Below are 15,559 nucleotides of genomic sequence, written 5' to 3'. Positions count from 1 at the left end.
CGTTTGTGTCACTTGTCGATCGAGCACTTCAAGTAACTCATCCTTCCTTCTTAGGATGTTTTGAATTTCAACATTTTCCGTGTTGACAATTCGATACTTGTTCCTCCAAGCATTCCTTTCTTGGCATACCTTGTTTAATGCCGCTTGCAGTTTTTCAACATCGGTGGAGAAAAGGTAAATTGGTTCCCTTAGGGGAATAGGTTCTTGATGCTGATATGGCATCCTGAGCTTGAATGCTCTGACGCGTACCCATTGAAGGTAAGGATCCAGGGAGATGCAAAGATGTTTTCCTAACAATCTTCTCCCTTTGCTGTGTACAAGACGCCAGGCTTGGACAATTTCTTTCTTCAGCATGTAGCCATGATCGTCGATGTTCTTGAAGAACAGACCCTCCAATTGGATGTTACTTGGAATATTTTTCATGGGATAACCGTATTGACGACGGGCTAAAGCTGGATTGTAACTGATTCCTCCCTTAGTTCCAATAAGGGGTATGTTGGGAAAACTTCCACAACTGAAGATGATCTTGGTTTCGTCGTTGTTAGGACTACACCAATCAATGTCTGTATGAGTGAGAGACATGATTTTCTGTGACCAGTAAAGGCCATCCCTCATGTTCCAGAAAGTGCTAGACTTTGGCAGGTGTGAAACGAACCATTCGTATAACAGCGGTACGCAGCATGTGATTAATCCTCCTCGCTGCAGGTTTCTTGAATGCACAGAGTGATAAGCATCCGCAAGCAAGGTTGGAACTGGATTTCCAATTAAGAAGATCTTAATTGCGTTGATGTCGACGAAATCGTTAATGTTAGGGAACAAAAACAATCCGTAGATAAGCAAAGCCAAGATTTCCTCAAAAGCGCTCATATCTTGGATGCTGACGAAGTACCGAGCTTGATCAAACAGGAATTTGGAGGGCAATCCTTGAATTCCTCCTCTACTCACCATATGAGTTCTAATGTCGACTACGTTCAAAGGAGTAGTTGCAGCAATGATAATGTCGTCAGGATTCTTTTCCAAACCGGAGTACGGATCTTGCGCGTACACGGGTATTCCAATCAGACGAGAGTACTCCTCTAACGTAGGCATGAGCTGATAATCTGGAAAGGTGAAGCAGTGATACGTTGGATCGTAAAACTGTACCAAGGTGGGAAGGATCCCATCCACCATGTTGGTATTGAGCAAAGGCAGAAGTTTTCCATACTTCTCCTTGAATGCCTGGGGGTTGACCACCAGTTTTCCGAGCTTTCCCAGTTCCTCGACCTGGGGAATCTTGAAGGTGTATTTCCTAGCTCTCTTTCTTTCGTAATCCATGGTATAGATCCTTAAGTCCTTTCTCCGTTTCTCTCTTTCTATGAAGTTCAAAACGTTCGTTATTTAGTTTCCTTGAAAAACGACTCGAAAAAGACTCTTTTTGTTTTTAGTTGTTTATTAATGAATGATGCATGAATGCATGAATGCACACACAAGAGTTTTAAACAAACATGGCGTTGAAGGGTATATTGGTCATGAAGTCCAAACGCAAACCCCGCCCCAATGGTAAACTAAGGTTAAGGATTTTTGTACCTGTAGAACGGGTTCTAGGGGTCTCAGAGTTTTTGCTCAACCTTAAAGATACGTTGATTGGTATCTATAAGAGAGTTTTCTCTGAGTGTAGTATCTGCGTGACAATTACTTCCGTAATCACCGCTCTACGTCCTAAAAAAAGGCTTTAAGTGGGGTTAATGTGTTTCTAGGTCCTCCTGGTACAAATCAGTCTCGGAATGCAGTGGCGCAGTTAATCACAACCAGCCAGGCAAATCCCAAGAGTAGACTTGGAAACCAAGATTAGAGGGTCTTCACCGGGAAGACATCCTCCATCCTATCTTATGTTGCACTCAAATCCGGGTATAGGATTTCTCACCACAAGGGGGAATCAAGCCCTTTCCCGATACAGAATAAACAAATATATATGCAGCAAACACATGAAATGACACAGAGGTTAGGCAGGACCTCTCTTGTTTGAGGGGGAATTTGGCATCCCTAATTCCTCATTGGGGCTGGACCAGCAACAGGTCAACCATTGGTTTGGATGAAAAACCAAGGTTTTTAACACTTATATCCCCCCAGCAGAGTCGCCATTTTTCTGTGGTGGTCGTTTTCTTTACCTCCCCGTTTCACTTGGGAGGACGGCACGCTAAACCCTTCACGCGAAATTTGGAAGGAGAATGCGCCCGTGGTGGGATGAATTTTATTTCAGTTCTTCCTACGATATCACACGAACTTTCTTATTTGTCCTACGAGTAGGAAAGGGGAAAAAAGATCTCAACTAAACCCTAGGAGTTTGCTAAGTGTGGGGATTTCACCTAGACTAGAAATTCTGGAGTCCGGGAGGTCGGTTATACATAGGGAAGTGTTTAAACACCCTACATATCTGTAGTACTCTACAGGAACCTTCTCTGTGTCATTTGTGATTGTGTTTGCTGCTAATGATTGGGAAAGTTTCTCCTTTGTATTAGGAGAAGGAAATGAATTGATTAAAGAAAGACAAACAGACAGACAAACTGACTATTTTTGGTATTTTATTAGCTCGCTGAGATTCCTTGTGAACCTCATGCCTACATATCCCTACTGGAAGTCAGAGCTTAATGTAGTTCGGGGAACTAACTAGGGAAATTAATGATTTTTTGGTGCCTTGCTTAAAGCTCAAGGTTGAAGCTTGGAATTAAATCTCTGTTTACAGTAAAGAGACATGGAATCATCTCTACAGAGAGGTATTTGAACTATTCTACCACAAACATTTAAAGGAGTGACAGAATAACTGAATTCATTTCATTCAAGAGGGGGACCTTACTTGTGTATGTGCAAGTATACCAGTCAAATGCCTCTTAAATGAAAGAAAGATGCTCATCCAAATTAGGGAAAGTTACCACATGTCTGGGTTTTACTGCCAGCTCATGCCTTTCAAAATCCTAAATGGGAGACTTGATTAAAATGAAATGAAATGTTTGTTTGTTTGAATGTGGTAGAGTAGTAAAAATATCTCTCTATAGAGATAAGCTATGTCTATCTACTGTATAGATTTGACTTTAGCTGGCTTGTATGAGGCCCAAGCTTGAGGCTTTTTGATTGATTAAATAATATTATTGACTCTGGGAGATGACTCCACTGGGGATTAATTACAGGGTATTTTTGTGTTCTGTACAAAGCCCGGAATTGAGGCTGACTCTACTTAGGGAGACTCTATTTATGTGCCTTGTACAAAGCCCAAGGTTGTGGCTAACTGCTGAGGATAATTGAATGAATGACTCTATTTTATGTGCCTTGTACAAAGCCCAAGGTTGTGGCTAACTCTAGCTAGGGAAAACATTATTTTCTGCCTTGTACAAAGCCCAAGGTTGTGGCAGACTCTTAAATAAACTGAGTATGGATGACTCTATAGGGAAAAGATCCTAGGTGTTAGGAATCTTTGACACATGAAAATATGGTTTATCTGCCTTGTACAAAGCCCAAGGTTGTGGCTACTGAATGATGAAGAACTCACTGGGGAGACTCTATTATCTGCCTTGTACAATGCCCAAGGTTGAGGCTGACTCTTGACAGGGGAGTTTTATTGTTTGGGTGCCTTGTATGAAGCCCAAGGTTGAGGCTAACTGTTTTTGTTGGTTTTGACTCTACTGAGGAGATTTTATTTATTGAAAGACTGTTTTTCTTTGGAAGCTAACCCTTTCCAGGGATTTTGACTCAGCTGGAGAAATTATTTGGTAAAAGACTGACTTTATCATGTTTTTTGGAGGCTGACCCTTTCCAGGGGTTTTGACTCTTTTGGGGAAATTATCTCCTAAGAGAAATGAATCTTTATTTATTTTGACATTTAATAATTGACTTTGGAGGCTAACCCTTTCCAGGGATTTATATTAAAAATGAAAGAATGTGTGGAAGCTAACCCTTTCCAGGGATTTTGTTGAAATGACTGGCAGAAAGATTATCTAGTGGAGACTTCTTGTTTAAAGCCCAAGATGAAGGCTGACACATGCTGAGGAGAAAATAAACATAGATCCTAGACTCTGCTAAGGAAGATTGATGAAGATAAGGGTGACAGAGACTGTCCATGTCTCTTATTCCAAAAGGTGTACTCAATGCAAAATTGAGACAAACTTAGCTTGTTTAAAGTCTGGTTTAAATTGGAAGAAACTCACCAGGGTAGGCTAAAAGGTGACTAAAGACCTGTTCCTATGTTTATAAGAAACCTGATGGGTCCTTGTATACAAGCTCAAGAGGAAGCTGGAAATGATTTTAAGAAGCCTGTGGGTCCTTGTACAAAGCCCAAGAGGAGGCTAATCGAGGGTCCTTGTTATAGCACAAGAGAAAGCTATGTTGTTTTGAACTTATTTTGGCTCTAAGCAAATGGGTAAGAGGTTTCACCGGGAATAATTCCTCTTTGGGTGGATGTGTCCTATTATTTGGATTCTAAGGTTTTTGCCAAGATGTTTCACCGGGAATAATTCATCTTGGGGGGTTTGAACTACAGATCTCTAATTAGGAAAGAGCCTTCACCGGGAAGACATTCTCAATCCTAGGCCATATTCCTATAATATATATATAGTTTAACTGTCCTATGGTTTATACTCAAACGTAGTTCTAAACTAATATATGCACAGTTTATATTTGACAGTAATTTAAATAAAGACTGTAAATTGAAAGCTTGTAAAGCCTAACCTGGATGGAGTGGAGGCCTTTGGAGAAGTATGTACAGAGCCTCAACAGTAATTTTGTTGTTTTGTTGATATCAGTTGAATATATATGATAAACAGTTAATGGTTTTTGAAAACAGAAGAAGTGAAGATGGACAAAGGTCACATAGGTATCTGAAGAGTTTCACCGGGAATAATGCCCTTCAAATACCAGAAGAATGTTTTGAAAACAGAAAGAAGATTTTGAAAATACAGTTTTGAAAACAAGCTAAGAAGAGAAGGTTTTTGGGACTTACACTCTATTAGAGGCCCAGTACTTTACAGTACTGGTGTAAAAGCAATTTGAAAAATGATTTGGAATGATACAAGGTTTTGTTGTTTGAAAACCCTAATCATTTGATTTATTCGGAGATTGAAAACAGTTTTGAAAATTGACAAAAGTCAACTTAATTAAGGTAAAAATAAAGACTTTTAACTAATTAAGACCTAAACAATTAGGGTTTTATCATAAAATTATTTACAAAGTGATTAGGTTAAAATAAAGTGACAATATATATTTAAAGTATTTAAGAAAACACTTAAAAACATACTATTTTAAACCTAATTAAAATTCATGAAATAAATAATATTTTTATGATTTTTTTGACTATTCACAAAATAGATATATTAAATAATAGGTGTATGAAAAATGAAGTGAAAATGATTTAATTTGATAGGTGAATTAATTGTGTGAAGTTGTGAAGAAAATAGGTGTGACAAGTGATAAAAAATTAGGAATGTCTCCACCAAGGCTTGAACTCACGCCCTTTAGGTCACATACCCAAAACCAAACCACTGGGCCAGCGCGCGCATGGTGATAGTGATACACATCCAACACGTTATATTTTCAGATAAACGTGTAAATCATGAAAAAAATAAAAGGAATAAAAAGTCTGGGGCGAGGGGGATTCGAACCCCAGACTTGAGGCATGAGGAGACTAAGAGCGCATGTGAGGCCACTAGGGCAAACGATGTATTCGTTTAAAACACGCTTTCAGTTAAATATATTTTAAACCCTCCCCTGAGAATCCAAAAATGGCGCCACCCACCATCTTCATCTTCAACCTCAAGCTCTTCAAATTTGAACTTCTGATCTTACTCGTTTCTCAACCAAACGTGATGATGTAAAGATGAATTTCACTCCAAATTTCCTCACGAATCTAAATATGTAACTAATATCTATTTATATTAACTACATCTAACTAATTTACCAGAAATCGTGAAGAACCCTAAATTTTAAAAATCAAATTAAATGACTATACTGAAAGATAAATGAATGATGATAGAGGGTTTTCAATCCTCTGATGATGCTGAACAAGATAGAATCGAGCTTTATCACAAAGAGTGCTTAAATTAAAGAGGTGAGGTTTAGAAACTTACCTCTGAAAATGGAGGTCGTGAGGATGATAGAGAGCACCTGGGCTTGAATGAATGATCTCAATAGCTTCCCTGAGACTCAATGATGCTAACTGAATGCTTATTGGAGCTTGAATCCTCCTGAATTGCTCTATGGACCTCCCTCGATTTCAGCTTCAAATAGACATGGAGGTTGTTGAATTTGGAGTTACAGATGAGCTGCAGCCATCTGGTTAGCTTCACTATGACCTGAGGAGTGTGCCTGGATGATTGGCTTGGCTTGAAACCTCCTGAATTACTCTATGGACCTCCAACTGCAAGTGCTCCAAATGAGAGGTGGAGATGATAATTCTCCACGCCCAGCAGTGTTCCAGAGGTTTGGATCACCTCCAAATGCCTCCCTCAATGTGTTTGAATACTTATTTTCAAAGAGAGAGCTTTGGTTTGAAGAATCCGAGTCTTCTTGCCAAAGGACCTTTGAAAAAACTAAGTATGAAGAAAGAAAAGAGAAAGCAAGAATTCTGTTGCTTTGGTGTGTTTTTTGAATGAGAATGAGGCCTCTATTTATAGGCAATTGGTTCAGTATAGTTGCAGAAGAGTGAGCTTGCTTAATGAAAGAAGTTTGGTTTCTTAAGCATGAAGGAAGTTTGCAAATATCTCTTATGCAATGATGAGAATTTTGATTCCATTTGATCAATCCCCTAGCCCTCGATTTTGCTTGATCTTAGGGGACAATTCTGAGCCAGAAATGAGCTCTAATTGGTTGGTGAGAAGATTCCTTGGGTGATTCATCAATTTGCCATAAATTCACAAATGTAATCATTACATAATCACATGTTCTTGTTTTTAGAATCTTCTTCAATCCTTATGGCATGGTGAAAATGAATGAATGGCATTGTTTCAGATATGTTATGGGTCGTGTAGCATCCATAATTGAGGTCATGTGCACAAAATTTCAAAGTTCAAAAATGATGCATGACCTATAATTTTACTTCATGAGGCCAACTTTGAACAAGCATAACTCTTAGCTCAAATTGAATTTGGAGAAGGTTGAACACAATTTGGAAAGCCCTAAACATCTACTTCAAATCATTAGTTTATGTCTTCTTCAGAATCATTTGGGAAATTTGTGAAAAATGAGCCCAAAGTTGGATGAAAACTAGGTTAAAACACTTAGAAAATTTTCTAAGTGTTTATGACCTAAAACTTCAAAATTTTCAAAACCCTTAAATGGTTGATCTTTTGAAAAAAGTTCTTATGTGAGATGTTGTTTTATTTTGCAAGATCTACAACTTTCATGTTGGAAGTTTTTTGAGTTGTGTAGGTGAAATTTTGAGTTCCCACCATGCCCTCAAAAACCCTAATTCCCGACTTTTTGCTCCTTGATGAATTTCTTTGAATTTCTTTGGTAAAATGACTTTGACATCCATATATTGATGATATTGATCTTTGAAAGTCATTTTTTGACCAAAAACCTTAAAAGTCAATGATGATCCCACACAGTTGACTTTTCCTGACAAAGTGAATTTTTGGGCTTTTGTGTAGAAACAAGATCTTCTCCTCAAATGAATGATGTAAATGGATTATATTGAGGTAGTAGAGATTCTTGAATCATGTCTTGAGTTTTGGATCCATGCCCTGATTAAAAGTCAACTATCTTGGTGAATTAGGTCAAAAACCCTAATTGTCGACCAGAGGACAATGATGAGTGTAGACTTTGAATTGAGGTGTAATGTCCAGTGGATCTTGTCATAAGAGTTATTTGAAGATGATTAATGTCTTTGAATGGTTTCCTGGGGCTTTTTAGGGTTTCCCAAAGGTGATCCCTGATTTTAGTCCTTGATAGGCTCCAAACCCTAGTCTGTTGATCTGAGTAATCCTGTACTTAGATGACTGGGTGTCTTAATCAATCATAGGTGTAATAATGAGGCTTTTGAGTCTTATGATTGTATTAGAGACTAATCCCTCTATTGATTGATCCTTTGCCTGAGTTTTCTTGTCTTTGAACACCCTCGATTGAATGCCAGACTGCCCTGGGTACTTACTTTGACTTGATGAAAATCCTGAAGATATGTCATCTCAGGGGGGTCAAAAATTAGGGTATGACAGATCCCCCATTATTTAATTACTCTTAGAGAAGAGTCAATGAGACCTGGGATCACACATGTTCAGCATACATAACCAGATTATAAATTTACATGGTTCTGAATAGGAACAGCTAACACTTCTGAACCTGATGTTATAAACAAAGTCATAACATCCATAACTGAACAAATAATGCAGAAGATAAATAACACAGTCAATTGTTAACCCAGTTCGGTTCTAACTAACCTACTCTGGGGGCCACCAAGCCAGGAAGGAAATCCACTATCAGTAGTCTTAATTTGAAGCTAAACTCCCCCGTTTACAACTCCGCACTTAAACCCTAACCAATGCAATCTATACCTAGGTTCTCCCTAGATATGGAATATCTCCATTCCACTCCCAATCATAGCAATGATGTCTAGCAGTCAACAACTCAGCCACTGCATCGACAGCCTAATTTCCAACACTTTAAACACAAACAAACACAACGTTAACTTGAAGTTGCTTACAAGCTTCCTCCAAGAACAAAACTTCACTCATTGCTTCACAGCTTCTGAATGATTAAAATAAACCTCTCACCTACAGGCTTTGAGGCACAAATCAGTGACCATCCCACACACCGGGTGGTTCACCTACACGGCTAACCCTAGAAACTACATCTTCCTAGCTCGAGCTGTTAGCACACAAAATTAGGTTACAAAGGTTTCTATTGATAACCTGATCCATGTTGGACTTGGGCTTACAAATCGCAGCACTCTTGCTGTTACAAATATGTAGAAAATATTCTGCTACAAATAAGGTCTTTCAATCCTGAGTTTCCTAAATTTGAAACTACTGAATCCAATCTTCCGATCTGATTCTTCCTGAATCTTCAATCTTCGGATCTGATTCTTCAATTATTCTTTTGACCTTTAAATATGCGCCACATAGGATTACATAATATTCACATAGAATATTCTGTATCTGTTAAGTACAAACTGAATCTTCCTTCTAGTTCTGTAGGCGCGATGTCATGAGTTGATGTCATGACATTCCATCTAACATCTTGCTTGTACCTGTTTTATTCTTTATAAAATTGCAAGATTCACATCAATATTATGTTTTACTGCTATTATGTTTTAGTCAAAAATAGATGCCAATCAGCCAATAAAAGCACTAACACTAACTTTTGCCTGAACTATTTGTTTTGAGATTACAGTCAGCGGGATGTTTCAATTTTTGATAAGTCTCCTTCATAGGTTTTGACTAAACAATTTTCTTTTTTCCTTTTGATATATGTTGAATTCCTGACTTAACGGTTGCAGGAACCCATTACTATTTGTGTAGAAGAAATGCTGGCATAACTGAGTTAACTGAGCAACTACCCTGCCCCAGGTTATGATTAAGGTTTCGATTTATACGTGAAATAAAACTCCTACACCTTAGGCTCAAAGAGGTTGACGAGGGATTAACATCCTTATATCTCCACTGTTTAGGAATTGAAACAATGTCTGTACATCGTCAGCATAGTCCGTTCAAAAGCATAATGTATGAGGTTGCGGTATCATTTTCGTCATCCTCCCTCAAAAGGCATACAGCTTAGCAGGAGTTGAGTACCACAAAACATAAACAAAGTAAAGACACACTTTAAATGAGTGATAGCGAAGTAATTTATTCAAGACAAACTTATGCAATGCACTAATGATGATTATTAAAACAAATAATGTCTATCATAAGTCAAATGTTTAAATAAACAGAATAGAAATTGAAAATGAAAGTAAAACTAATGATCTGAAAGTCCCTCCCACAGCATTAGCAATCTTGTTGTGAATAGGCATGGGAGCAGTGATTATGTTAGGAGTCTCATGAGGATCAAATTCAATTTCCCCAGCATCGATCATATCTTGGATCTTGTTCCTCAATGTCCAGCAACTATTCGTATCGTGACCAGGGCTATCGGAGTGATATGCACACCTCACATTGGGATTATAGCCACGAGCAGAAGTACTAGGATTCTTAGGGGGATCCTTTAAAGTGATCAGCTCTGAATTCAATAGGTGCTGTAATGCCTGAGCCAGTGACATATTGATCTTTGTGAACTGACGCCTAGGCGTGTCTTGCTTGTTTTGACGACCTTGTTAAGGCGTCGGTGTAGAGATCAAAACTGCCCTAACAGATTGGTCATGGTTACTCCTTTTCTTACTATACACAACATTGGACTCTGACTTCCCATTGAAATGCTTCTTTGTAACAACTGAGGATGTAGCCACTTGAATCTTACCACTTCGAATACCGCTTTCAACATGTTCTCCAGTTAGTATCAGGTCGGTGAAGCCAGATGATGAACTTCCCAGCAAATGACTATAGAAAGGACCAGTCAGTGTGCTCATAAACATATCAACCAACTCTCTATCAGCCAACGGGGGTTGAACTATGCCTTCCAGATCTCTCCATTTCAGAGCGTACTCTTTGAATTTATGACCATAGGCATACTTTGTAGTTGCATGCGGGATGGCGCGAGGTCAGCATTGTATTGGTATTGCTTGTAGAAAGCGGTTGCCAAATCTTCCCATGTGTGAGTGTTGGTACCTTCCAGTTGATAATACCATTCCAATTGTGTTCCAGTCAGACTTTCTTGGAAAAAGTGGATCCATAGCATCTTGTCAACAGTGTGAGGCTGAATCTTCCTCACATAGAACTTCAAGTGCAGTTTAAGACAAGAGACTCCATCATACTTAGCAAAGGTCGGAGTCTTGAATTTCAGAGGAATGACAACCCCTGAGATGAGTCCTAGTTCTTCAAAATCCAGCCCGGGTACCTTCTGAATTTCCATGGCTTTCATACATTCTTCCAGCAGCTTGTATTTGTCATCAGGATGTTTGTCCTCGTAGTAGTAATCCTCTTCTTCCTCAGAGGGCTTGACAGAATTGTGGTTGCTTTTCGCATCAGTTTTGACACTAGCATCATCGTCTTGTTCAGCGTTGTCCTCTTTAGAAACCATAACTTCTTCTGCTTTCTTAAGTGGGCCTCGGAATCTTCTTCCCATAATAAGGACACCCACAGATCTTCTGGACTTCTTCTCCTTCTTGGTCAAGAGGGTTTTCAGCTCGTCTTTCCCCTTGAACAAGTTCAGAATCAAAGCTTAGAACTGGGTATTCTGAGCCTGAAGGTCTTTGACTGATTGTTCGAGATCCATTTCTGCTGAAATAAACAGCGAGGGAAGATGAGAAACCTGTGGTAGAAACCTGTGATGCAATGTTATGATATGAAAATGCAATGCTTTCAAGGATCTTTAGGAAATTTAGTTTGCGACATTAGATTGTAGCTTTGCTGAAGAACTTTCATTTTTGGTCTTTGAACGTCCCTCTTTGAGAATCAAGCTCACCATATCTAGGGGGTCATCGCCTCTGATTCGGGATACTTCTGAATTTGAAGGAGAGTGGCTAGAGGAAAATAAATCTTCTTGCCCCTTGATAGGTACCGTGTATTTGAATTGGAAGTCATATGGCTAGAGGAAAATAAATCCTCTTTCCCCCTGATATGGATTAAGTCCTTGATAATGGCGCCTGCGATTGTGCGCCCTAAATCCCTAAGATCCTTAAAAGGGTTAGTTAGCATGCTATGTTATGATGTTATGATATCATGATGTCATGCGAATGTAATGCATCAGGCAAAGCGTAAGATAGTAAGGACAAACAAGTCCTACAACAAAACCTGCAAGGAAATCAAAGGGTTAGCAACATACACAAGTAAGTCACACAAGTGTCCTTAGGTTTAGAGGCTCGCATGAAGTCTGACCAGGTGAATACCCTTCCCCAATAGATACTTCTAAGGATAGGATGAAATTAGTAACCGGGTTCTAAAAAGTTACTCAGAATGGTCAGTCCTTCTAAAGCACCCTCGAACATGATACATTCATACCATACAATGATACTTTGAGAAAGAACCTATCTGAGTTGCAATATCGCGTAGCGATTAAGCCCCCAACATAAGTCGAGAGTATTCCCTCCACTACGTTCCTAAAGGCCAAGATGAGTTAAAGGTGACTAAAGGTCCTTAAGCTCCGACTCACCCAAGGTACATACATAAACCTCCCTCATGCAAGAGAAGTACATACATAACCATTGGAGGCCTAACTTAAGTGTGAACTTCATATTGACTCATCCCAAGCATGCACAAGGGAGATCGCCATGACCGTGCCACTACTATCTTAAGGTGTACTCGAACCCGGGTGTAGGATTCATCTTCCATTCAATTCCCAAAACAACCTTGAAGAATAAAGCAAGCATGAAAAACAAACATTAAAGTGAACTAAACTTTAATTTAACCCGTCTTTTAATTTTTTCCCCGACAGAGTCGCCACTTCTGTAATACGGTGGGAGAATTGACTTTTTAAAATGTGCGAATAGCAAGAGTCGCCATCAACTTTTATTTTATCCAATTAGAAAGGCTAAAAGAACGGAAAAAGACCTTTTAAAAGACTTTGAGTTCGGGGGGTAAGTTATACAAAGGGAAGGTATGAGCACCCTTTATATCCATGGTTATCCATGGGCTCTTAATTACTTAGCTCACTTGTTTGTTTGTTTGTTTGAGAAGTGTCGTGTGTGTTTAGAAAAGATTTGAATAAGGACTTTAACTTGTAAATAAGTGTAGCCTTTTTGAAAGTAATTTGAAAAGAAGTGGGAAAAGCATTTGAAAGTTTAATTTGATTGTTGAGTAAGAAATTAAGAGCACCTACCCTAAGAGTGGATCTTTCTTGTTCTTTAAATCTTTTATTTGAAAGGGCTATCCATACCATAAGGAGGGTAGGTAGTCTTTTCATTGGATTTGAAAAGGGTCATCGAGAATTATCGTTAGCCATAAGACTATCCCTACCATAAAGAGGGCAGGTAGTCTTTAGGGAAGGATACAATAGTCATTTTAGGCAACCAGTGAGGATACCTTAGCATTCGAAGGGACGATCATCATTTAACCGAGGAAACATCGAGGGACGAGATCATTTTGTTTAGGCAAATTCGAAGGGACGAGATCTTCTTATGATGATTTTATTCGTAGGAAGGAGGCTAAGGCATCCTCGTATTTGAGGAACTTTACTATTTTTATATCGAAGGCAGCATAAGAAGGGTTACCATAAAGGTGTGTGTGTGTGCAATAATCCAGTGATTCAGTTCGGGTATGTTATCTTATAAAATTAGTGATTCTGAATTCAGTTCATGGTTTTTCACTCTCTAGGGTTACTAACCACGCAGTATAATGAAAGCAAGAATTAAAAGTTCCTACGCTATTACAAGGCTTCCCGTGGGGGATTACATAGCCAAAAACCTGTGAATGCGGAAAATAAAAGGCAGAAATTTAAAGGCAGAAAAATAAAACCCTAAACTATTACATGGCTTTGGGGAAGATACAAAAAATTAGGCAAACGATAATAAGCACAATGAAAAGGTAAACCCCAAATGGGGGAAAAAGTTAACCACAGTTAATAGAATAAACCAGCAAGGCAAGGCAAAAAGGCATATGAAAATAAGGCAAAAATAAATGGCAAATAAAAACAAATTAGAATTAACAAGGAAAAAGGTTTTTGAAAACAAAGGGTGAACCCTGATTTTAAATCAAATCATTTTATAATAAAGGAGGTTAGTAAGAAAATTAAGTTAACGGACGACGCCTACCTAAGACTTCTAGGTTTACCTAGGGTGTTTTTGTTTGAAATCGAGGCTAGACGATTCTAAAATTAATTATTGGTTATAAACCTAATTAATTTTAATTGACTAATCCTGATTAAATTAACCCTAAATTATTTAACCTAAAAACCTAATTTAAATCAATTAATCCTAAATTAATTATCTAATTATTAAAATCTAATTAAAATTAAGGAAAATTATTCAATTAAATTATTAACCAATTAAAATTAATTAAAATTATTTAACTAAATTATTTAATTAAAGCAAATAAAATTAGTAACCTAATTATAATTATTAACTATTTTAATGAATTATCAAATAATAACTAATTTTATTATTAAAATAAAAATAATAATTTTTGTATCGTTTTATATAAAAAAAGAAAATAATTTTGGAAAGAAAGAAATAAAAAATAAAAAAACATTTGAAAAAAAATCAATTAACAAACTAATAAATAAAATGAAATAAGAAAATTTAAAAGAAAAACTAGTGTGGGATCCTGTGTGGCATGGCTGAAGGTGCATGGTATGGATACTAGCTCCTAAGCGTTTGATCCGGAACTGGCACGATCTAACGGTTGGAAGGACAGAGGTGCATCGTATGCACGTGGGCAAGAAGCGTTGGATCTGTCTGGATTTTGAAACTCAACGCGCGCGCAGGCTCACCAATGAGAGGGCGACACCTCTTCATCTTCAACCTCCTTCCGTCGTATTAGATAACCAGAATTTTAGCAATGGTTTTCCATCGTTGCTATAGCACCTGCACTATGATAAAGCACGAATACGCAACAAAAATTCACGACGGGACCAAGGTTAGACTTGGTTCATCCTCACGAACTCAACCTTGGCCTTAATTGCGTCCAATTTCACCTGTAATAAGAAACCCTAAAACAAAAAACTAATGTTCAACAATGGCGTATCACGGTATACAAACTCAAACGATGAACTAATCACCCCATAAACATTCAACACATCATAACAAACAAGATTATGCATTCAAATTATGTTTATGCATCGTAAATTAGAGTAATCGGAAAAATTCAAGAGGTGCAAACCGTGGGCTAGAGGCGCGTGTTCTTGAGGCTTCAATGCTTGGAGATGATTGGGAAACGTTCAGCGATACTCCAGGAATATGTCTAGACCTTCAAAACTCTTCGAATCGACCTCTAACTCCAAGAACGAATTTGAGTTTTTCTTGAATTTGAATGAACTCGGTTAGAGTTCTAATGGCCAGAAATTCGTGTCCTTTGTATCTGAATAGCTTTAGTACTTATAGGAGAAGGATTAGGGTAGTAAAAATTGGACAAAATCCTTATGTGTCGCACGCTCGCGAAAAATGAACAGAGTCGCCACCAATATATTTATCCCATAAGGGAAAGGAATATCAGAAAACCTAACAAAAGGAAGGAACAGGGTCTTGCGACCAGAGAATCAAGGTACGGGAGTCGGTTACGCAAGGGGAAGGTATTAGCACCCCTCACGCCCATCGTACTCGATGGTATCCACCTATGTTTGTTTCTATCTAAAGGGTGTATAGCTATGTCTATGTCTAAATGCGAATGAATGCCGAATGTAGGGAAAATAAAGAATTGTACTCGCACGGGCCCTACCCCACTGCCTACGTATCCTTTTCAGGAATCAGAGTCACCGTAGCTCGGCTAAAGATTTTCCGTTTGTTTTTGTGTTTTTTAGTTGGGCGGGGTTAACGCTCGCGCTCTTGCATAAGGGATCGCCTAGGATGCAATGG

The sequence above is a fragment of the Vicia villosa genome, linkage group LG6 (assembly GCF_029867415.1).
Source record: "Vicia villosa cultivar HV-30 ecotype Madison, WI linkage group LG6, Vvil1.0, whole genome shotgun sequence".
In the NCBI taxonomy this organism is placed as follows: Eukaryota; Viridiplantae; Streptophyta; class Magnoliopsida; order Fabales; family Fabaceae; genus Vicia; species Vicia villosa.
This window is presented reverse-complemented; position numbering follows the sequence as displayed.